Source organism: Capra hircus, chromosome 4 (genome assembly GCF_001704415.2).
Source record: "Capra hircus breed San Clemente chromosome 4, ASM170441v1, whole genome shotgun sequence".
In the NCBI taxonomy this organism is placed as follows: domain Eukaryota; kingdom Metazoa; phylum Chordata; class Mammalia; order Artiodactyla; family Bovidae; genus Capra; species Capra hircus.
Genome location: NC_030811.1, coordinates 64,785,024 through 64,808,274, shown reverse-complemented (window position 1 = coordinate 64,808,274; position 23,251 = coordinate 64,785,024). Strand labels below are relative to the sequence as shown.

The 23,251-nt window shown below is 38.1% G+C and overlaps 1 long non-coding RNA gene across 1 annotated transcript; it reads right to left on the bottom strand.

The window, feature by feature from the left end:
* On the bottom strand, positions 2,692–22,885 carry LOC106502025. Its single transcript, XR_001295580.1, has 3 exons — positions 22,798–22,885; positions 7,469–7,552; positions 2,692–2,708 (listed from the first exon to the last, which is right to left on the bottom strand). It is a non-coding gene; the product is annotated as an uncharacterized LOC106502025 (long non-coding RNA).

The window sequence follows — 23,251 nt, the reverse complement described above, 5'->3', positions numbered from 1 at the left end:
GTTCTTTTTTATTTAATTTGAATCTGAGTTATTTTTCACAGCAGAAACAGGATCTTATGGATAGATAAATATTACTTAAAATAATGAAATAGAGAATTAAGAAGATATTCTTATCACAGTATATCCACCCTTTCCAGTTTGTAAGGATTTGCTTACATTGAAAAATATTTTTTACCCTGGGGGCTCAGAGGTTAAAGCATCTGCCTACAATGTGGGAGACCTGGGTTCAATCCCTGGTTTGGGAAGATCGTCTGGAGAAGGAAATGGCAACCCATTCCAGTACCCTTGCCTGGAAAATCCTGTGGACGGAGGAGTGTGGTAGACTACAGTCCATGGGGTTGCAAAGAGTAGGACACGACTGAGCGACTTCGGAGGAGGAAGCAAAAATCCACTTCTTTTTAAGTTACATGAGAGATGATCTCTCTAGTCTCAGTTTCTTGCTTTCTTTTCTCATGAAGGGAAGAAAAATTCCATCGGAGTGCTGCTCATAAGCCATTGAATGTGTGTGTGTGAATGTTTGTGTGTGCTCAGCTGTGTCTGATTCTTTGTGACCCCATAGACTGTAGCCCGCCAGGCCCCTCTGTCCATTGGATTTTCCAGGCAAGAATACTGGAGTGGGTTGCTGTTTCCTTCTCTAGGGGATCTTCCTGACAAGTGATGCAATCCACATGTCTGTGTCTCCTGCACTGGTGGCAGATACTTTACCACCGAGCCACTTGGGAAGACCATAGGCTACTCAGTAGTCTTAAGTGAGCTGTGTCAGTTGATTCCCTGACACCTGCAGCCTTTTAATCACTCCCAGTGATAGCTGAGTGCCCCATGGTTTTATCAACTATGTGTATCTTCCTTGAACATTTATTACTTTCAGACAAAATAAGGTTTATGTCAATATTAACATCAACAATATTCATTTAGCACCTACAAAAAATTTTAATTAAAATACGAAAAATGTGCCAAATTTCAATCATTGTAAACACTGAAGAAAAACAAGATGTCCTCTCCAATTTTGGATCTCCCTGCTTTTGATTCATAATTTTTTTAAGTTGAAAATTACAATGACAAATATGATATATTCCCGGGATTTTCAAAAGGTTGCATAATTGTCATCAATTGATATTAACCTCTTCATTTGAAACGGTTTTCTTATCACAGGATTAGGACACACCTGCCACTAAGCAATAGCAGTAAGCAAGATCAAATCTTAATAAACAACCTTCTGTGGTTAAGTTGCAAGAGGCATGTTCTCAAGAGTAATTATACATTCATAAGTCATAAACTTAGCTTCATCTATTTCTTTATATTTTGGGAACTAACAAAAGAAATCTCACCACATTTACTTTTTAAATGGCTGTATTTTTCCTGCATTGTCACATACAATCCCCACATGAAGAATGAACTACTACTATTTCCATTTTATGGATGAAGCAATGGGGATAGGATATAAATGACTTTAAGTTGAAGCCAGTGCTCATTTACCATCCCCCAAATCCTAGGACTCTCAAGAATTATGCTACATCTACTCTGTGTCTGCTCTATAAATTTAACAACAAAGCTTGGCTGACAGTACATCTGTTTACAATTTGGTTTACTGAAAGTTTTAAGGCCACTGTTGAGACCTGTTGCCCAGGAAAAAAAAAAAATCACCGCTCATTGACAATACACCTGGTCATCCAAGAATGTGGATGGAGATGTACAAAATTAATGTTGATTTCCCTCCTGCTATCACAACATTCATTCTGTAGCCCATGGATCAAGGAGTCATTTTGACTCTCAAGTCTTATAATTTCAGAAATACAGGTTATAAGGTTATAATTGGCATGGATATTAATTCCTCTGATGAATCTGGGCAAAATTCATAGAAAACCTTCTGGAAAGGATTCACCATTCTAGATGTTACTAAGAACATTCATGATTCATGGGAAGAGGTCAAAATATCAACATTAACAGGAGTTTGGAAGAAGTAGATTCCAACTTTCATGGATGACTTTGAGAGGGTCAAGACTTCAGAGGAGTAGTTAAAAGTGTTTCAAATTCCACCACTGAAGATGTGGTAGAAATAGCAAGAGAGCTAGAAATGGATCTGGATGATGTGAGTGAATTGCTACAATCTTGATATAAAACTTTAATGGATGAGGAGGTGCTCCCTATGGAAGACCAAAGAATGTTATTTCTTGAGATGAAATCCTCTCCTGGTGAAGACTGTTGAAATGACAATAAATGATTTAGAATATTACATAAAATTAGTTGAAAAGCAATGGCAGGGCTTGAGAGGATTGGCTCCAATTTTGAAAGAAGTTCTACTGTGGGTAAAAAGGTGGCAAACTGCTTCTCATGCTACAGAGAAATCATTCATGAAAGAGTCAGCTGATGCAGCAAACTTCATTGCCTTAAGCATTGCCACAGCCACCCCATTGTTCAAGCACCGTACCCTGATATGTCAGGAGCTATCAATATGAAGACAAGATTTTCTACCAACAAAAATTATGACTTTCTAAAGGCTCGGATAATGGTTGGCATTTTTAAGCAATAAAGTAGTTTTTAATTAGAGTCTTCCTGGTAGCTCAGTGGTAAAGAATCCATCTGCCAATGCAGGAGACATGGGTTCGATTCCTGGGTCAGGAAGATTCCCTGGAGAAGGAAATGGCAGTCCACTCCATTATTCTTGCCTGGGAAATCCTATGGACAGAAGAACCTGGCAGTCCATGGGGCTGTAAAAGAGTTGGACATGACTTAGCAACTACACAATGTCTTTAATTAAGGTATGTACATCAGTGTCTTAGACGGCATCCTATTGCCCACTTAATAGACCACAGTATAGTGTAAACATTACTTTTATATGCACTGGAAAACCAAAAAATTTGTGACTCATTTTACTGCAATATTTGCTTCATTTGCTTTGGGTTAAAACCAAACCCACAGTGTCTCCAAGGTATGCCTGTAATCTAACAGACTGCACTGCACTTGACCATATATGAAAGAGCCAATATAAGACACAACTAGTCATACTGACAGTTCAGTACTTATCAGGTAAAGAAAACTAAAAACTTGATCTCTTTTGTCACATGAAAGTTACTTGCTTGCAGCTAGACTTCAAAAAATAATTTGAAACACGTTTTACTTAATGGAAATGTATTTTCTATTATAAATTCATGTATTCTGTATAAAAATTCAGACAATATGATATAAAAGTCATCTTGTAATATTAATCTTGTTTCTAGTTTTCTAGGTAAATCTTACTTTGCCCTTGTAAAGTATGTGTTTTAAGAGCGTCTTCTAAGTTCCTAAGTAATCATATAATCTCAAAATTATAAATGGAAAAATGAATAAATTGTGATCTTTAGACAAAGCAATCTTGTGGAGACAGAGAAAAAATAAATTCCACTGCCACTGAACAGAAAGTGTGTATTGCTTACTCTTGCTTCCCTAATCCATCTGTTTATTATTTCCAAACTCAATTACTTTAATCTATGACTATTTGGTGTTACTAAAAGTTGCAATTATTGGCCATAATCACCCATTTAATTTTTACTTTTAAATTTAATTTACCCATAAGAAAATAGCTATTACAACAAAACAGAAAGCTCATGTTGCAATTTGCATAAATTGCTGGACTTATAATACTTTGAAGAGATCAGATTTTACATCTCTATCATTGATTCTCACTTTAAGCACATATTAGAATTATCTAAGGGAGAAGGCAATGGCACCCACTCCAGTACTCTTGCCTGGAGAAATCCATGGATGGAGGAGCCTGGTGGGCTACCGTCCATGGGGTCGTGAAGAATCAGATGTGACTGAGCAACTTCACTTTCACTTTTCACTTTCATGCATTGGAGAAGGAAATGGCAACCCTCTCCAGTATTCTTGCCTGGAGAATCCCAGGGACAGAGGAGCCTGGTGGGCTGCCGTCTATGGGGTAGCACAGAATCAGACACGACTGATGCAACTTAGCAGCAGCAGAATTATCTAAAGAGCTTGTCCAAACGCAGATTGCTAGGCCCCCATGTCTAGTCTTTCTGAATTCACAGATCTGGGACTGAAATAAGAGAATCTGTATTTTGAACAAGTTCCCAGGCAATAGTATTGGGGCTGGCAAAGACCATATTTTGAAAACTAGTGATCTATATAAGGCATTAAACATCAGTTCAGAGCTCATCTTTCTAAGATTTATTGTCACTTGGTCTTGATTTTAATGGACAATTCAATACTGTGTATATAGTAGCTTTCAGTAAATGCTGTTAACTGATCAATTCTAAAATTAAATATAAAATAAATTGAGTTATAAATCTATCAGTTATTAAATAGCCCATTCCCCCTCCATAATTTGCCAGTTGAGAAAATCCTGGCCAAGTTTTCAGAGAACATAGATACATCAAATACTCTTGGGATGCAGAATCTTTCTACCTATTGTTTCTTTTCACTTTTATTTTATTTACTGAAAATAACAATCACAGTCATCCTGGTACAGGGAATATAAGGGTAAAATAAAATATGCTCAATGAAACATTAGTAAAATTGTTGATTAGATTGTTGATTCCAAAACTTTTTTTTAGAACAGTATTTTGGTAATAGTAGAGAATGATTTTTGGAACAAAATAAATCACAGCTTGATTTTTTAGTTTTAGTATAACATTAAGCTTATGTTGCTAAAATCTGCAATGTGTCTATTAGTTTGTTTTGATATCTATCTCTCTTACCCTGCATGATTAATTTGACAAAATTAATTAATTAATTTTGTTTCCAACCCTACGGTGAGATGTTTAAGTCCTTTCTCATAGTTACACAAGCTCTACCAAGTTCTGAATTCTTGTTGAAATATTAGTGGAACTGGGAGAAAATATTTAATGATTTTTCCTTTTCCTTTGTCAATATGGCATTCACATGACTCCCTCTGGTGGCAAATGCAATATGGAATGTTAATCTTTTTCAAGGAATGTACATGTATACATTTCTCTTCCTATAAAGTAAATGATTTCTCCCCTCTGCCTGAAGTGTTCTTCTCTATCTTAATGCTACCCACAATCTAATGTGACTATTGGAAACCATCAGAAATTATTAGTTCAATCAATACAAAGACTGCATCTCTTTGTCAAACAATCACCCTGGAAAATAGTGTCAAATTATTTTTGTAGCTCTTTTATAATTACACCAGAATAGTAAAATACTAAAGCAACTGATTAGAAAATAACTCCCCAAACTCAACCTCAATTCTTCTAAACATAGTCCATTAACAGTCATGTATAAACTTAGTCTAAGAAACTTAAGTATTTGCATTCAGGAAATATCCTCAGAGCTCCATACAAATATGATATAGAGTCATGCAGAGATGAATCTGAATTCTACCTCTGACACCTGATGGAAGAGTAACCTACATCAGGTTATGCAGCTGCTAAAAGATGTGATTTTCATACCCATAAAATGGAATAATACCTACTTTATGAAATTTATAAGAATTAAGACAATGCATTTAAAGACCTGTCCCTGTGTCTAATGTTTAATAAGACACTAGCTATTATTATAGTTATTCCTTTTAATTAACAAACCAAACACCTCTCAAATGTATTATTTACAGGAATTATTATCAACTGCCCCCTTGCCTGCACTCTGTCTCACACAGGATCATTTCAATTATACCATTTTATGATGCCTACATTTATGTACTCTCACTGTCCTCTTGTTCATCAGTCAGGGCCCCAATAGCAAAAAGGATGTTACAGAAAGCTACATAATTTGAGAAGAGCTTAATAATGAGAACATTCACAAAGAAATGGTTGGATCTAAAGGAAACCATAAGGGTGATACAGTACCTCCCCTAGGCCATAACACGCAAGAATAGTGAGCAGTTACCCAACCTGGAGAGGAGAGCTATATAGACAGGGCTGCCGGACACTTGGTATAGGCTTTGCTGGATGCCAGCCTGTAGTGACCAAACTGAGAGGGATCTGTGGGAACTGGTATCTCACCCTCACCCTTCTTTCCTCTGATCACTTACAGGTATCTCCCATTGGCCACATTTACCTGGAAGCCAGAGGGCAAAGCTGATTAGCCTGTAAGGGGCAGCTTCCCAAAGCCCAGTGTAGCAGCAAGAAAGGTAGAGGGGGGAAATGGAGATGCAACAAAAGGATTCAAGCACATCCTGCAAACTCAAAGTTTTAATATTACTACAGTGGCCATCATCTCCTGCCTGGATTATTTCAGTGTCCTGCTAACTGGTCTCTGCCTCCTGTCTTGCCTCTTTCTTGTCTATTGTTTACACAAGACAGAGAGATCTTTCTAAAAGTATAAACCTGCTTATGTCATTTCCCTAATAAAGTTATCCAATGGCTCTCCCATTTTTCCTGGGATAGATTCTAAACCACTTAATATGTGTTTTATGAGGGCTTTGACTATCCAGCCTTGAAGATTTCTCCAGTCTCATTACTCACTGTTTTCCTGGTTACTTCCCACATAAACTGTAGGGAATTTAAGTCCTCTAATAAGTCAGGCTCACTTGCTGATCTATCTGCATAATGGTCCTTTTGCCTGAATGCTTTTTGCCACCATCTCTGCAGGTTTAGCTCAAGACTATCTCCCAAATGTCTCCTCCTCTAGGGAGTTTTCTCCATCCTCCCAGAATTAGGTCATATGTCTTCCTGGAACAGCTCCATCTGCTCCAGACATGGCACTAATACATAATTTTAATTGCCTCTTTACTTATCTATTCCCCCCTAGAGAATCTAGGCTACTTAAGCACAAAAGATATATTGTTCATCATTGTCACCCTGCCTCCAACCCAGGCTTGGCATCATGTGAGCACCTAGGGAACATTTACTGAATGATTAAATAAACTAAGAGGAAAAAAGTCCAATCTCTTAATCAAAACTTTCAGACTCTCTGAAACCTACCTGACATTACCTAGCCACCCTCACCTTATATTTATCCCATCTCCAATATCTATTTCCCCCATTCCCACTCCCATCATGAACTCATCTGTCCAACTATCTTTCTTCTCTAGGGAGGAAATTAAAGGTCCCTTTTCCTTCCTTGCTCCATCTCCTAAAAAATGGATTAGAATGTAGGCCTCCCATTCTATCCCCGAGGAGAAGGAATGTGATCCTTGACTACAACACAGTACAAGAAGGTAGAGCATTAAAAAGACTAAAAGATTACTCAAACATAAAGATGGTTCCTTAGGGCTTTTTTTTTTTTTCCTTCCAAGAGACTGAAAGTAAGGCAGGTCTCCAACCCGCCCCTCTGTTTTCACGCAGTGAAGAAGATGAGCCTGCAAGTCCTTCCCTTCCCCCACATCACACATAGGCACTGAGGCAAATCCTCTATCTTACACACTCTTCATACTCTTCTGTGTCTTGCTATCATATGGGCTCACAAAACACATTGGAGTTGTAGGTAATCTTAGAGTCCAACCTTCCAGGGTCTACCACTGAGGTTTAATGCTAAGTCCTCAGATTATAATTGAGGGTTAGCTTACCTGGTTTCCCTTGTGTGAATTGCTTTCTTGGGATCTCAAGCATCAGGTACTTCATTTGAGGTAAGACTCAGATATTTCTGTGAACTAGAAGAATACCATCTTGTCAGTTTTTAAAGTTGTTGCTATTTCCATTTTTTTTTTCTTTTTTAAATACCATAGGTATATGGTAAAAAAAATTCAAAACTATAGAGTGAGGTAAGGGTCTTTTCTCCCCAGGTTCTGTCACCTGGGAATTAGAATTGTCTGCTAACTATATTTTACTACTATAATATCAGTCTCAGAATTGATTGAGTATTCTGGTGGCAGACAACAGGTAGGAAAACAGGCAGGTGGCCTCAGACAAATGATCACAAGCCCAGGTTTGATTTGGGAAGAACTTTAATCTTTTTAACCCTGGAAATGTTATGAGGCTGACAGCACAGAGATAACCAGGATGCAAGGAGAGCTTGGTCAGTGCCAAGGCAAAAGGCAGATCCAATTATTAGAATACGGGTATGAGGCCGAAGTTAGATTAGTCACACAGATGAAATTATCCTGAATTCCACCACTGCCAGCCAACTACTCCTCACATCTCCCCAGGTCAGGAATATGAAGTAAGTTTCAGAGGCTAGAAAATCATGGCAGAAGGAAGGTGAGCACAGCAGTATGGAAACAATCGTTGTTACACTGGTATATGATTTGTCTTGTCTATCAGTTAAACCATGAACACCTTGAAGCTAAGTACCAAGGTTTTCCCTATATTTGTTCTCTGTAATAAACAACACTTTACCTAATTTCTGTGTACCCACTACTCAAATTATAATTTTATCTATCATAAAGTTTACTGTCTGAAGTAGAATGTGCTAGTCACTCAGTCATGTCCGACTCTGCAATTCCATGGACTTCTCCAGGCAAGAACACTGGAGTTTGGTGCTATTCCCTTTTCCAGGGTATCTTCCCAACCCATGGATCAAACACAGATCTCCTGCATTGCAGGCAGGTTCTTTTACCATCTGAGCCACTTCCCCCCCCAAATTACAAGTGTTTCTGAAAACTGGAATAAAACTATTTTTCTGGTATACACACCCTTTGCTTGCAAGTAGCCAAAAGCAACCAGATTACTTTGACACAAATGTCATAATCGAACTAAACTCCCCCATTTTGACCTTGACTCAAAATATCAGCAATATGATTAAATGACTGGTTAGAGTAAAAGATAATCATTTCTGAGAAGTCTAGTATGATTAAGATCCGATTGTTCTTCACAATTTTGCATTCTTTTCGGGGGTTTTTATATATACTGTGATTGGATACACCGGAACAATTTAATATCATCCAGAGTGACATCAACCTCAATGGAACCCATTAGACTACTTATGAAAAACCTTCCATGAAGCCTGAAATAACTGCCAGGTGTGCTGCTCAGGAAAATGTGAGTTTTAATGTCTAAATTATTAGGAGTTGAGGGCTTCCCTAGTGGCTCAGATGGTAAAGAATCCACCTGCAAGTCAGGAGACCTGGATTCGACACCTAGGTCAGGAAGATCCACTGGAGAAGGGAATGGCAACCCACTCTAGCACTCTTGCCTGGAGAATTCCATGAACAGAGGAGCCTGGTGGGCTACAGTCCTCATCAGACACAGTTAAATGACTAACACCTTCACTTTCACTTTACTAGGAGTGAAATAAAATAAATAACTTTTTATTATCACTTTCACTTTATAATGCTCAAAGAAACAGCCCTTCCACTGTGACCCATTATCTCCTATTACTCTCCTCTCTGCCCATTTCACGCTAGCTCCAAAGAGGCCAGGCTTGCCTCAAAAGACATTAAAACCTTACCTTTTCCCTCACCTTGTGTATTCTTGCCTCAGATAGCCACATGGCTGACTCCCTCCAGTTCAATTCCTCTATGTTCCCTGTGTGGAGCCACAGTCTCTGACCACAGAGAACTCTATTATTTTATGGTACCTATGCTTCCTCAGTGATCAATGCAAAGAAATAGAGGAAAAGAACAGAATGGGAAAGACTAGAGATCTCTTCAAGAAAATTAGAGATACCAAGGGAACATTTCATGCAAAGATGGGCTCGATAAAGGACAGAAATGGTAGGGACCTAACAGAAGCAGAAGATATTAGGAAGAAGTGGCAAGAATGCACACAAGAACTATACAAAAAAGATCTTCATGACCCACATAATAATGATGGTGTGATCACTCACCTAGAGCCAGACATCCTGAAATGTGAAGTCAAGTGGGCCTTAGGAAGCATCACCACAAACAAAGCTAGTGGAGGTGATGGAATTCCAGTTGAGCTGTTTCAAATTCTGAAAGATGATGCTGTGAAAGTGCTGCACTCAATATGTCAGCAAATGTGGAAAACTCAGCAGTGGCCACAGGACTGGAAAAGGTCAGTTTTCATTCCAATCCCAAAGAAAGGCAATGCCAAAGAATGCTCAAACTACTGCACAATGGCACTCGTCTCACACGCTAGCAAAGTAATGCTGAAAATTCTCCAAGCCAGGCTTCAGCAATACGTGAACTGTGAACTTCCTGATGTTCAAGCTGGTTTTATAAGGCAGAGGAACCAGAGATCAAATTGCCAACATCTACTGGATCATCGAAAAAGCAAGAGAGTTCCAGAAAAACATCTACTTCTGCTTTATTGACTATGCCAAAGCCTTTGACTGTGTGGATCACAATAAACTGTGGAAAATTCTGAAAGAGATGGGAATACCAGACCACCTGACCTGCCTCTTGAGAAACCCGTATGCAGGTCAAGAAGGAACAGTTAGAACTGGACATGGAACAACAGACTAGTTCCAAATAGGAAAAGGAGTACGTCAAGGCTGTATATTATCACCCTGCTCATTTAACTTATATGCAGAGTACATCATGAGAAAGGCTGGGCTGGAGGAAGCACAAGCTGGAATCAAGATTGCCGGGAGAAATATCAATAACCTCAGATAGGCAGATGACACCACGCTTATGGCAGAAAGTGAGGAAGAACTAAAGAGCTTCTTGATGAAAGTGAAAGAGGAGAGTGAAAAAGTTGACTTAAAGCTCAACATTCAGAAAACTAAGATCATGGTATCTGGTCCTATCACTTCATGGTAAATAGATGGGGAAACAGTGGACACAGTGTCAGACTTTATTTTTCTGGGCTCCAAAATCACTGCAGATGGTGACTGCAGCCATAAAATTAAAAGATGCTTACTCCTTGGAAGGAAAGCTATGACCAACCTAGATAGCATATTAAAACGCAGAGACATTACTTTGCCAACAAAGTAGTTTAGTCAAGGCTATGGTTTTTCCTGTGGTTATGTATGGGTGTGAGGGTTGAACTGTGAAGAAAGCTGAGCACCGAAGAATTGATGCTTTTTAACTGTGGTGTTGGAGAAGACTCTTGAGAGCCCCTTGGACTGTGAGGAGATCCAACCAGTCCATCCTAAAGATCAGTCCTGGGTGTTCATTGGAAGGACTGATGTTGAAGCTGAAACTCCAATACTTTGTCCACCTGATGAGAAGACCTGATTCATTTGAAAAGACCCTGATGCTGGGAAAGATTGAGGGCAGGAGGAGAAGGGGACGACAGAGGAACAGATGGTTGGATGGCATCACTGACTCGATGGACATGGGTTTGAGTGAACTTCGGGAGTTGGTGATGGACAGGGAGGCCTGGCGTGCTGCAGTCCATGGGGTCACAAAGAGTACATGACTGAGCAACTGAGCTGAACTGATGCCAGTTTGTATCTATTCATTATTTACTTCTTTTGTCTAACTGAAATTTCTGTCAAGACAAGGACTTCATTTTATTCCCCACTGTCTGTAACAGATAGCCATTCGGGACCAGCTATATGTCAAAAACAATTTTAAAGGACAAGGTTATGTAAAGAGTTCACATTATAGGAGAGTGAGAGGTAGACAGACAATAAAAGTACACAAGTAAGATAGCATCATAGTTCAGACAGTACCCAATGATTTGAGGGAAATAAAACAAGAGAATGTGATAAAGCGTGATTAAGGGTTCATTTCAGTCAGTTCAGTTGCTCAGTCATGTCTGACTCTTTGTGACCCCATGGTCTGCAGCACACCAGGCTTCCCTGTCCATCACCAACTCCTGGAGACTGCTCAGACTCATGTCCATTGAGTCAATGATGCATCCAACCATGCTAGCTTCTGTCATCCCCTTCTCCTCCTGCCTTCAATCATTCCCAACATGAGGGTCTTTTCCAAAGAGTCAGCTCTTCCCATCAGGTGGCCAAAGTTTTGGAGCTTCAGCTTCAGCATTGGTCTCTCCAATAAATATTCAGGATTGATTTCCTTTAGGATTGACTAGTTTGACTCCTTGCAGTTCAAGGGACTCTCAAGAGTCTTCTCTAACACCACAGTTCAAAAGTATCAATTCTTTGACTCTCAGCTTACTTTATCATTCAACTCTCATATCCATACATGACTACTGGAAAAACCATAGCTTTGACTAGATGGACCCTTGTTGGCAAGGTAATGTCTCTGCTTTTTAATATGCTGTCTAGGTTGGTCATAATTTTTCTTCCAAGGAGCAAGCATCTTTTAATTTCATGGCTGCAGTCACCATCTGCAGTGATTTTGGAGCCCAAGAAATAAAGTCTGTCACTGTTTCCATTGTTTCCCCATCTGTTTGCCATAATGTGATGGAACCAGATGCCGTGATCTTCGTTTTCTGAATGTTGAGTTTTAAGCCAACTTTTTCACTCTCCTCTTTCACTTTCATTGAGAGGCTCTTTAGTTCTTCTTCACTTTCTGCCTAAGGGTTGGAGGGTTAATTTAAGTGGTCTGGGGGGGAAGACCTCTCTAAGGAAGTAACATGATTTGAAATGAAAATTATTGACATATGAAAGAGACAGCCATGAGTGGTCCTGGTGAGCACTCCAGAAAGAGAAAACAAAGTGCAAAGAACCCAGATCAGGAATATCTTTGACATAAAGAAGCATAAAGAAGTTCGCTGTGCCTAGAGCTTCATAAATGACAAGGATGAGACAAAATGGGAATGGTAGGCAGAGGACAGTTCATACAGAGCATTGTAGATCATGCTGAAACATTAGATTATCTTTCCACCTATATGTAGAATAGATAATAGGTGAGCAAGAACAGAATCAGCAAGGAGGTGTATCCTGGCATTGTTACGGGAGATAACAATGACTTGAACCATGTGAAGTGGAAAAATGAAGATAGCAGAGCTGGAGATAGAGAGCAGAGGTAACAGTGCTGATGGACAGAATGTATGCAGTGAAGGAAAGAGGAATCAGGGATGACTCCTACACTTTGGTCCAGGCTTATCTGGTGGATGATGGCATTTCCACTCACTAAGGCAAATATTCAGTGCTTGTCACATAATAAGTGCTTAATAGTTATTGAACATGTCAATTAATACTGAGGTTCTAGGTGAAATTTTGTTTGAACCAGAAACAGTTCAGATGAAAACAAAGGTTGGAAACTACCACAGTTATAGAGATTAGAGTTGTACACACTAGCTTTAATATCATTTGGCTGAATTGGAGGCGATGGCTCTTCTATTACAATTGCCTTTAACGATGCCTCAGACAGAGTAAGAGTGGGTACATGCATTCAGAGCTGGCTGCTGGTATAATGAGGGTAATGGGTAGTCCTTAACAGGTTTGAAGATTATACCCTATGAAGCAAGGGCAGTTTGGTTGTGAAGAAGTTCTCAACTGTGGGAAAAATGGCTTAGTCAAATACAGTACAGGTTGATGTTGATTAACAAGGATTTATAAAAACTAAAAAAAATCAAAGAGTGAACAGAAGTTTTAATTTCATCTAGAGAAGATGACTGTGTCCCCCAAATTATTTAAATCCTTTTTAATAAAGTAATTTGAGACCTTCTAGGCATGCCAGTTTTGTAGGAGGTTCAGTTAATTTCAGTTCAGTCACTCAGTTGTGTCCGACTCTTTGCGACGCCATGAATCGCAGCACGCCAGGCCTCCCTGTCCATCGCCATTTCCCAGAGTTCACTCAAACTCACGTCCATCGAATCGGTGATGCCATCCAGCCATCTCATCCTCTGTCATCCCCTTTTCCTCCTGCCCCTAGTCCCTCCCAGCATGAGTCTTTTCCAATGAGTCAACTCTTTGCATGAGGTGGCCAAAGTACTAGAGTTTCAGCTTTAGCATCATTCCTTCCAAAGAACACCCAGGACTGATCTCCTTTAGGATGAACTGGCTGGATCTCCTTGCAGTCCAAGGGACTCTCAAGAGTCTTCTCCAACACCACAGTTCAAAAGCATCAATTCTTCAGCACTCAGCTTACTTCACAGTCCAACTCTTGCATCCATACATGACCACTGGAAAAACCATAGCCTTGACTAGACAGACCTTTTATCCCTAGAAATTGGATGGGGAGTGAGAGACTTTGTAAGGTATAGCAAAGTCCTTTATTGAGGGTCTTGTGTATCATACCATAGAAGCAGTTACCTTCTTTTTATTTTTTTAATTTCTCATGTATTTTATTGAGATTTTATTTCTCCATGTGGCTTTTGTTAGTGTGTATTTTTCTAGTCCTTTTTCAAATTCTTTCCCCATTTAGGTTATTGCAGAATATTGAGCAGAGTTCCCTGCGCTTTAACTATACTCAAGGCCACCCTTGGGTATGATTGATTGAACAAAGTTATTGTGTTTGGAGAGATTATCCACCTTGCAGAAATGCTGGCAGAGAAGTTAGAGCAGAACCAAAAGCAAATACTTTATCTCCTGAGCAACACTGGCACTTTAGGTTGCTCAGACCTGAGTAATCTAGAACCCTGCTGGCTGGCACTGACCAGGCAGCTAATAGGAATAGCAGCAGCCACACAGCTGCCCAGGATAGAAAGCTACTGGGGCATCTGCAGTTGAAGATTATAGATGTCCACTGGTGTGTCCTCTCAGGCAAGTTAGAACTCATTTTCAGTGGGATTATGAGGTTTAATTGATTAGTGTTGCCAAAGTGTATACTATCTAGTTGTAGAGTTTGTAGTCTTAGCTTTGTAGTTTTAGGATTGAGTTACTTTTCTCCCAAGGGAGACATGTGCAATTTTTTTAAGTGATAGCTTTAACCTCATACCCTTAGTGGTTAAAATCTTCATAGTTGAAAGTTAACGGGTTTCTGACAAGCTATTCCCAACATATGCATAATTTGTTTTGTTTTCGTTTTCATGGTAGTTCCACCTTAAGGCTAAATTGGATAAAACAAAAGAAATGCAAATTTCTTCTTCAGAATTTTGGTTTCTGAGATAATATCAAGTGCCGGACTGTACTGTTAAAAACAATGGCATTTTCATTTTCATTGAAAAATGCTATCATTTTCTGGCTATAAGAATTAACTGTACTGAATTAAAATTCTACCACTTTCTATCTATGTAAACTTAGGCAAGTTACTTAATTTCTGTAAGTCTTACTTTCCTCATCTATAATACAGAAATAATAATAATTGTGACTATTTAATGAGATAATGCAGAAATGAGTTAACATTTGTTTGTCAGATATTTTCTGTCAGTTTATTTTTATTATTAAATGTTTTGAGAATTGGTTTTATCCTCCTACTAAATAATTAAATATGTGGATATTTAATTTGAAGGACCAAACTTGAGCTCCAAAGTGTGAGTGAAGACAAGTATTTTAAATGATGTTTCAATTTATTTGCTGTTATAACTTTGTGTCAAATCTGTCTAGTTTATCTGGCAGAACACCCGCTAAAGTAAAGTGATTATTATCCTGACAATTCTAATTATCTAATCTTTTAAAGATCCTAATGTTGGTGTTGTTTAGTGGCTAAGTCATGCCCAGCTATTTTGTGACCCCATGGACTGTAGCCTGCTAGGCTCCTCTGTTCATGGGATTTCCCAGGCAAAAATACTAGAGTGGGTTGCAAATACCTTCTCCAGGGAATCTTTCTGGATATCCAGGGATCGAACCAGTGTTTCCTACATTGGCAGGCAGATTCTTTACTGCTGAGCCACCAGGGAGCCCAACGATCTTAATGTACATATATATCATGGAAATCTTTGAAAGCTTCAGGTTGTTAATTAAGGAATGGCCTGTTTAACAAAAATCGTTTTTTGTCCATATTTACAAAGTGAAAGGGCACATGCTACTGTCCTGTTTTATTCACTGGGTCAATTCCTGGGTCAATTCCTAATTTTACTTTCTACGATAGTCTTAAAGAAAAACAGTATACTTATATTCAATTCAGCATCCTTCTCTATCCTGCCATGTTCAAGGCACTGGAAAAAAATAATTAGGTCACTAAAAAGTAAGAGAAGCAGCTGCATCTACTGTATAGCTTGTCTATACCAGAAGCTGGTAGATCCTGAGAAAAAGGCTGTTTCAATAATTAAGAGAGCTTTCTCATTCTCTAATATAAACTATAAAGTAGTTTAGTGAATGAATGAATATGTATTGAGAACACACCACTCCCCCAAAATCTAAATCTACATTTAAATCTAATAATAAAATATATTTAAAGCTATAAAATGCAGGTCTTACTTTTTTGTTGACCCCTAAAGCTATCTCAGGCTCTACCTTCAGCCACACCTAACCAGGACTGAGCCATACTCTGCCACAAACAATAGGAAATTCAGAACAATATGCTTCCCAGCAACAGAGTAAATTCAAAAGTTTTTATGGTAGAAAAGTAAACTTTAGTTGAGTTTGTCCTTTGGACCATTGAGCGAATTTAGAATAACAGAATCTATTTTTCTTTTGTACAAATACTTAGGGTGAAAACACAACAAACAGCTTCAAAACTATAGAAATGTATGTACAAAACTTTATGTATTATAATGTCAATATTGTAAAGCAATTATCCTTCAATTAAATATAAAGAAAATTTTTTTAAAACTTTATGGATTAAAATGAAAATAAAATTTTGAATAGCATAAATATTAACAGTCATGGTTAATGACTTTTTTAATCAATCATGTCTCTCTTTTCACGAAATATCTTGTTCATTATGCTAAATCAGTATATATAAACAAGCAGAGTTTTATCTGTAAAAAAAAGTGGTATATTTAGTTTTATAGATTTATATACATATATAATATATATATCAGAATCTAATCAAAATATGCTGCTTTTATTAAAAAGCAACCAACTAATAAATTAGCCTGCCACAAACTAACATACAAGCTACTTGCAAGTTAACAAGTTAGCTTGCCAGTTTTATGGGTATTGGTAGAAGACATGAAACCCTGGATCAGAGATAAAGGACAAGTTATTACTCAAAGCAATGGCAATAACTAGACTTAGAATTTGCACTGATACCCAGACCCACCATTCCCATAGCATTTACTAAAAACAGAGGTACTCTGACCTTAGGGAACACAAATCTTGTGTTCGTGAGAGTTCCTGCCCATTGCTCCAGAGAGAGATACTATCTCTACCTTCCTACTATAAACAATCTTACCCTTTCCTTTGGAGGAGACAATATCTCCATCTTCCAAGTCTTTCCTTTTAACAAACATCCTTGAAAACATAGTTGAGAACAAAAAGTAGTCACTGCCTTGCTTTGTAAGAGGTGCAGAAATGCAAGACTCATGAATAATTGTCTCTCAACAATTTTAAGCAGTGATTTCTGGGGAACGAGGTTGAAAGAAGAGAGAGAATCCTCTCCTGGTGACTTTTCTGGAGCTGAGGTTAGATGAGCCCTCTTCATACTGGGTAATCTGATGAGAGAGTTTAGTTTGGGGCACACTTGCACTGCCACATGTGGCCTGATGAGAAGAAAATTCTATTTCCTATTCTTCCTTTTTGCCCTCTCTCAATCTCTCAGTTTCCCAGAACATATTTTAGTTGCAGTCTTGGCATCCTGAAGTCTGATTGGAAATCAATTACCTTAGAAATAATTTACAGTGTCAGTCAAATTCCCTGACTATTCCTCTCACTGCCTCCAATCTCAACCTCCCCAAAGGCCCTATTAACCCATAATGTATCTGATTTATAGAACATTCAGTTTCAACTGCATTTTAAATTAAATAAGCATGGCTGGGTAGTTGGAGACCATAACCACCACTTAAGCCATCTCTAGTATGGGAAATTGTGTCTTTATTAATGAATGCACTTAAATGATTTTATTAGCCATGTCTCATTATATTGTATCTCTGTATTTAAAAATCAAGTTTTTAGCATGTTATTAGAGTAAATTTACTTTTGCAAATGTCTATGAAAGATGGCACTATTTTCTGTGGCAGCGAAAAAGTTATCCCAAGCCAAAAGCCTGGAGAAAAAGTGGACTTACTAACAGGAGATTAAAGTTCAGTGTAAGAGCCAACATGCTGTCAAATTATTGTATTCTCTCCCTAGAGAAGTATGACGGCCAAAAAGTACGCAGTAAAAGAAATACATATTTTAATGATAATTCACAAAATCCTTGAAAAAGTCAATAGCTTATAATATGTCAAAGAGAAAAAATAAACAGGAATTATAGCTCTCTCACAAGACAAGGATTGTACCTTTGAGAACCTCTTTGAGTATTTCCAATTTACATTCAAATTCTCATATTTTGAAGGGCTCTTGCTATGCAATGGAACATTACCACTTGTCATCAAAATATTCTCTGTGATAGTTGACTTTCAAATTTACTTTGCTTGACTTCACCCCAATTGCATAGAGCAATAGGATGTTTTCTTATCTGCATTCCCATTTAGAACTTGTCAAACATTTTTATCATTTTGTATCAATTCTTACATATTATTTTAGAATTTATGTTCCTTTATTTCTGGTTGAAAATAATCCAATTAGTTCTATTTTTCCCATATGAAAACACTAGACCGAAAGCAGACTAGCAACGCCAAATGCGATTTCCCAAGCTGTAGTGAGGGGGTTTTCACTATTTCTGTGCTCTAAAAGACTGACGACATCTTTTAAAATCAAAGTAAGGGTTTTGGGGGTAAATTTTTTACCTTTAACCATCCTTTATTTTTGCTCTTTTCATAGGATCTTACTTCATGTTGATCTGGGGGGAAAAGTTTCTTGGTTCACTTGTAATTGAGGTGTTCTACCTCTTGATTTACCTTACTGTTTAATTTTTATCTTACTTTTCACATTTCTAGGGCATATTCTTTAAATTTTACAAAATATTATTTTAAGGTGTCACATTGCTAAACTGTTCTAGGAGGTAATTTTGAATAAAACAGGAAACGTCCCATTAATTATACCTCAAAATTAAAAATACAAATGAATAGTATCTCCTTCTATATAGCTACCTTAGGAATTTCTGCTTTTATTCCATCAATCTTGACATTGTTTAGAACAATTTGGGGGAATCCTCTTGTGGATTTGCCTTTAGAATCTACTGCTTTATTTTAAATGAACTTAGTGATAGTAAAACTTCATCCTTCACATGTGGACTTGAATTTTTGGATAGAGATAACTGTTATCCATAGTGTAGTATATGGGCTGATGATCAGACTGGGAAAAAACCTGGGAGAAAAAGTATCTGACTATAAGGAATGAGGGTGATGTTCTTGTCTGATTAAACTGGCTTTGAAGACAACTTCATGGAAAACTTTTAGAAAGCTCTGGAGTTTTGCCAAGAGCAATTGGCTGTCATATGGCCAGCTCCTGTGTAGATCCTTGGTTCAGCCAGTGGTAGCAATGTATCAACAGGTCCTAAGCTCACTCAGTTGACCATTTTACTCTGAAGGAAATGGGGAGTCACTGGAGGGTTATGAGCAGGTAAGCGCTGATATAAACAGGCATGTTTCTAAAAGATCAGTCTGGATGATGCATTGAAAAGACATTGAAATGTTAAGAGCAGAAGGCGGGGACAGATGTTGGAAGTCTAATGAGGAAATTATTGCAGTAATCCAAACAAAGGATGATGATGGCTTGAACAAAGATAGAAAACGGAAGTGATGAGAGGTGGTTGAATTTTGAATACATTTTGAAGATACAGTCAATAGGATTTCCCAATATTGGTCTGGATTGGAACTCAGCCAGCAGCCATTTTCCACCAAGGAGGCACTTGGCAATGTCTAGAGACATCTCTCTTGATGAAAGTGAAAGAGGAGAGTGAAAAAGATGGCTTAAAACTCAACATTCAAAAAACTAAGCTCATGGCATCTGGTGTCATCATTTCACGGCAAATAGACGGGGAAACAATGGAAGCAGTGAGAGACTATTTTCTTGAGCCCCAAAATCACTGCATATGAGATGACTGCAGCCATGAAATTAAAAGACCCTTGCCCCTTGGAAGAAAAGCTATGACCAACCTAGACAGCATATTAAAAAGCAGAGACATAATTTGCTGACAAAGGTGTCCATCTAGTCAAAGCTATGGTTTTTCCAGTAGTCACGTATGGATGTGAAAGTTGGACCATAAAGAAGACTGAGTGTCGAAGAACTGATGCTTTTACACTGTGGTGTTGGAGAAGACTCTTGAGAGTCCCTTGGACTGCAAGAAGATCAAACCAGTCAATCCTAAAGGATGTCAACCCTGAATATTCATTGGAAGGACTGATGCTGAAGCTGAAGTTCCAATACTTTGGCCACCTGATGCAAAGAGCTAATTCGTTAGAAAAGACCCTGATGCTGGGAAAGACTGAAGGTGGGAGAAGAGGGTAAGATGGTTGGATGGCATCACCCACTCAATGGACATGACTTTGAGCAAGCTCCGGGAGGCAGTGAAGGACAGGGAGGCCTGGCATGCTGCAGTCCATGGCTCGCCAAGAGCCAGATGTGACTGAGTAACTGAACAACAACACAGACATCTCTGATTGTCATAACTAAAAGCATGCTGTAGGCATTTAGTGAACAGAAATTAGGACTGATGCTAAACATTCTGCACTGCACAGGACAATTTATACAACAAAGAATTATCTAGTCTAAAATGTCAATTATGCTCTCACATGCACTTTGAGAATTATCCTGTGTTTCCCTACTATATGCTTTAGGAGAGCCCTCTATAAGAATGTTGGCACTAAGCTAAAACCATTGTTCAAATGCCCATGGGAGAGGACAGACTCTAGCAAAATCCATTCTGCCAGTGGACCCAGACTAAATGAGAAAGAAACCTCCACAATGAGCTCATTTTAGGAATAATGAGTAAGCCAGTTTTGAGGTGGCTTTTATTCACCACACCCAGATAAGAGGATAACCACAGTCAGGACTTCTGCTTAGACCCCCAGCATCCAGCCTCTACAAGAACCATTGAAGTCTACATTTATGAGAGTTCTTTCTTAGTTTCCTGGCATAGAAAAAGGAACAAACAGGGACAAATGCTTACTTCATGAGCCCAAGTGGAGTATGCCCTGACCAAATGTCTCAAGCCCATTATTTTAGAGGAGGGAACTGTTGGCCCCCAGAGCAATGTGGCCACTGGACAGATTTGCCATTTTAAGAATTACTCTGGATGGATGTCCTCACTTTCTGAAGACATATCACCTTCATGATAGATGTCCAAAAATTACAACTTGGAATTTGGAGCACTACTCTATGATTGTAGTTATCCTCTTACTTTTAGAAATCTTTGATTTGAGAAGAGAATCATCAAATCTGCAAATCCCAATTCTAGAAAGTAGAGCTAATAGGTTGGAATCAATATTAAAGTAATGTGGGTGCTTCTATTGTCAGTAACACATTTGGAAAGACAAAGCCATAAGATTCCTGCCCTGAGTAGATAACAAAATTACACAGGCCATTCTTTTCATCCATGTAGGTATTCTATCTATGTAGGTATTCTTCCAGCTCTGACTTACAAGGTTTCATAGGCAAGCAAAACTATTATGACAGAAGAATGTTTGCTAAGGAACTCCCACACATAAAATTAATTCATACTCAAAAATCTTTTCCTGCTTCACACTAGCTTTTATCCTAAGCACCATTTTCATATCTTTGTCATTTTCTTATAAAAATTATGATATAATTATCAGTGAAACTGAAAATCTTACAAAAGGTGCAGGATTTCTTGAAGTCCATAAAAGTGAAATTAGAAAACAGATAAGTCATTGAGAAATAAAGATCTGATGACAAAGTAAATCCTTCAAAAGAGGCTTTGAAGAAGCCCTTGAATATTTTGCAAAAATAACTCTCTTTATGAGCATGCTACAAAAGTCAAGTGAGAAGTGAAGAATGTCCTACTGTGCTTTTCTATAACTTGGTTAGAAAAATTAAACCCTCAAAAAGCCTTTGATTTATTTTTTTGTGCATCCGAAGAATTAGCATAATAATATGCAAACTCTAACCTAGATGTTGTTAATTAGGAGATAAAATAAGCTTACTTTTATATAGACTAACAGCTTTATTCTTCAATATAAAAATTCACAGGAATTTTCCTCTAAATTCCCTATTTCCCTGTCATTCCTATCGCTCACATTATAAACTCAAACTTAAAGCTACAGTTGGCTTCTATCTTCTCATTACAATCTGAAATGTATCCTCTGCCTCAAGACCAGTACAACTTCCTTTTCTGTTCAGTGATTATACACTCCTAGATTAGTCATTGCCATTAGTTGTACACAACTGCAAAGAACTATAGGAATACCTCAAAGCACCTCAAGAAACTCCAGAACCCATTGTAATGTCCTATTAGGTTAGCTTAAGATAATTTCCTGTTTGAGACACTTGCTATCTAAACAAATGGACTATCCTCACAGAATGCCAGAGTGCCCTCTATCCAGAAAAACTTGCCAAAGTGGCAGAACAGCTTAAAATTGAACACTCTACACATATTTGTCCAAGCTTTAGATGATTCTAGCTTGATCTATAATTGGTCAACTCTCCAATTATAGAGTCAAACAAAACTCCAGCTGTGTTCCAGGAGAGATTCTTCCTTTTTGAACTTTAGAGATTGACCTGGTTCCAGAATGACTTTATTACAGTTCCTTGACCCTCATAGCAGTTCAGGCCCAGCTCCTGCTAAAGTCCATTTACAGATTGGGAATCTCAGGTTTACAAGCATTAAAAAACTGTTTCAAGGTCACAAACCTAATGTATTAGTGGAGCTGAAATTTGAACCACAACAATTTGATTCCAGAGCCATCCCATGTCACCATTCTATAATACTGACTCCACTGGCAAGAGCATCAGGCAAAAATAGGAACTAGTTCGCTAGCATGCCACTGAGAGAGAGATTTAATAAAGATGACACTCCAGTGGTGAAACTTGAATCACACTAAGAGCAACTGCCTGCTACGCCTACACAGAAGATGAACTAAGCTATGAAGAAATTAACAAGTTTAAATCCCTGGAAATTCCTTCCAAAACAAAGGCTGTTACAAATCTTATATTTAAAAAAAAAAATATGTGATCTGGTGTTTAAAGCTAGACTAAAATTAAAACAGCAAAATGAACAAACCAGCAAAAGTAATGATCCTGTGTACTTACCCTAAGTCTTAAGTATCAAGCCTTGGGAGCATCAGGAAAACTTCACGTCTCTCTATAGACATCTTAAACATGCAGCAAAATAGGCAACGATGCTTTCTTCCTTCCTCTCAATAGCACTGCAAGTGCAAATTAGTGTTTTAAATGTCAATATTCTTTGAGAACATCAGAAAAAGGATGGCACATAATACATAACCCATCTTTAGCTCACTTTTAACCACTTCTGCTATTTCTATACATTTGCATCACATTCAAATCTTTCTTGTCTGATAACCTCAAGTCATTGCTTGTACTTTGCACCATGTGTATGTAGAATTACATAAAGAAGTGTATCTATCATTACTAACTTATCATTATATTATTTTCATCATTAAACAACCAAGAAGATTCCTTCAAGGAGCCAATCCATGGAAAATTGGGTCATTTTCTTAAAGTAAAACACAGCCACTTTTGTATT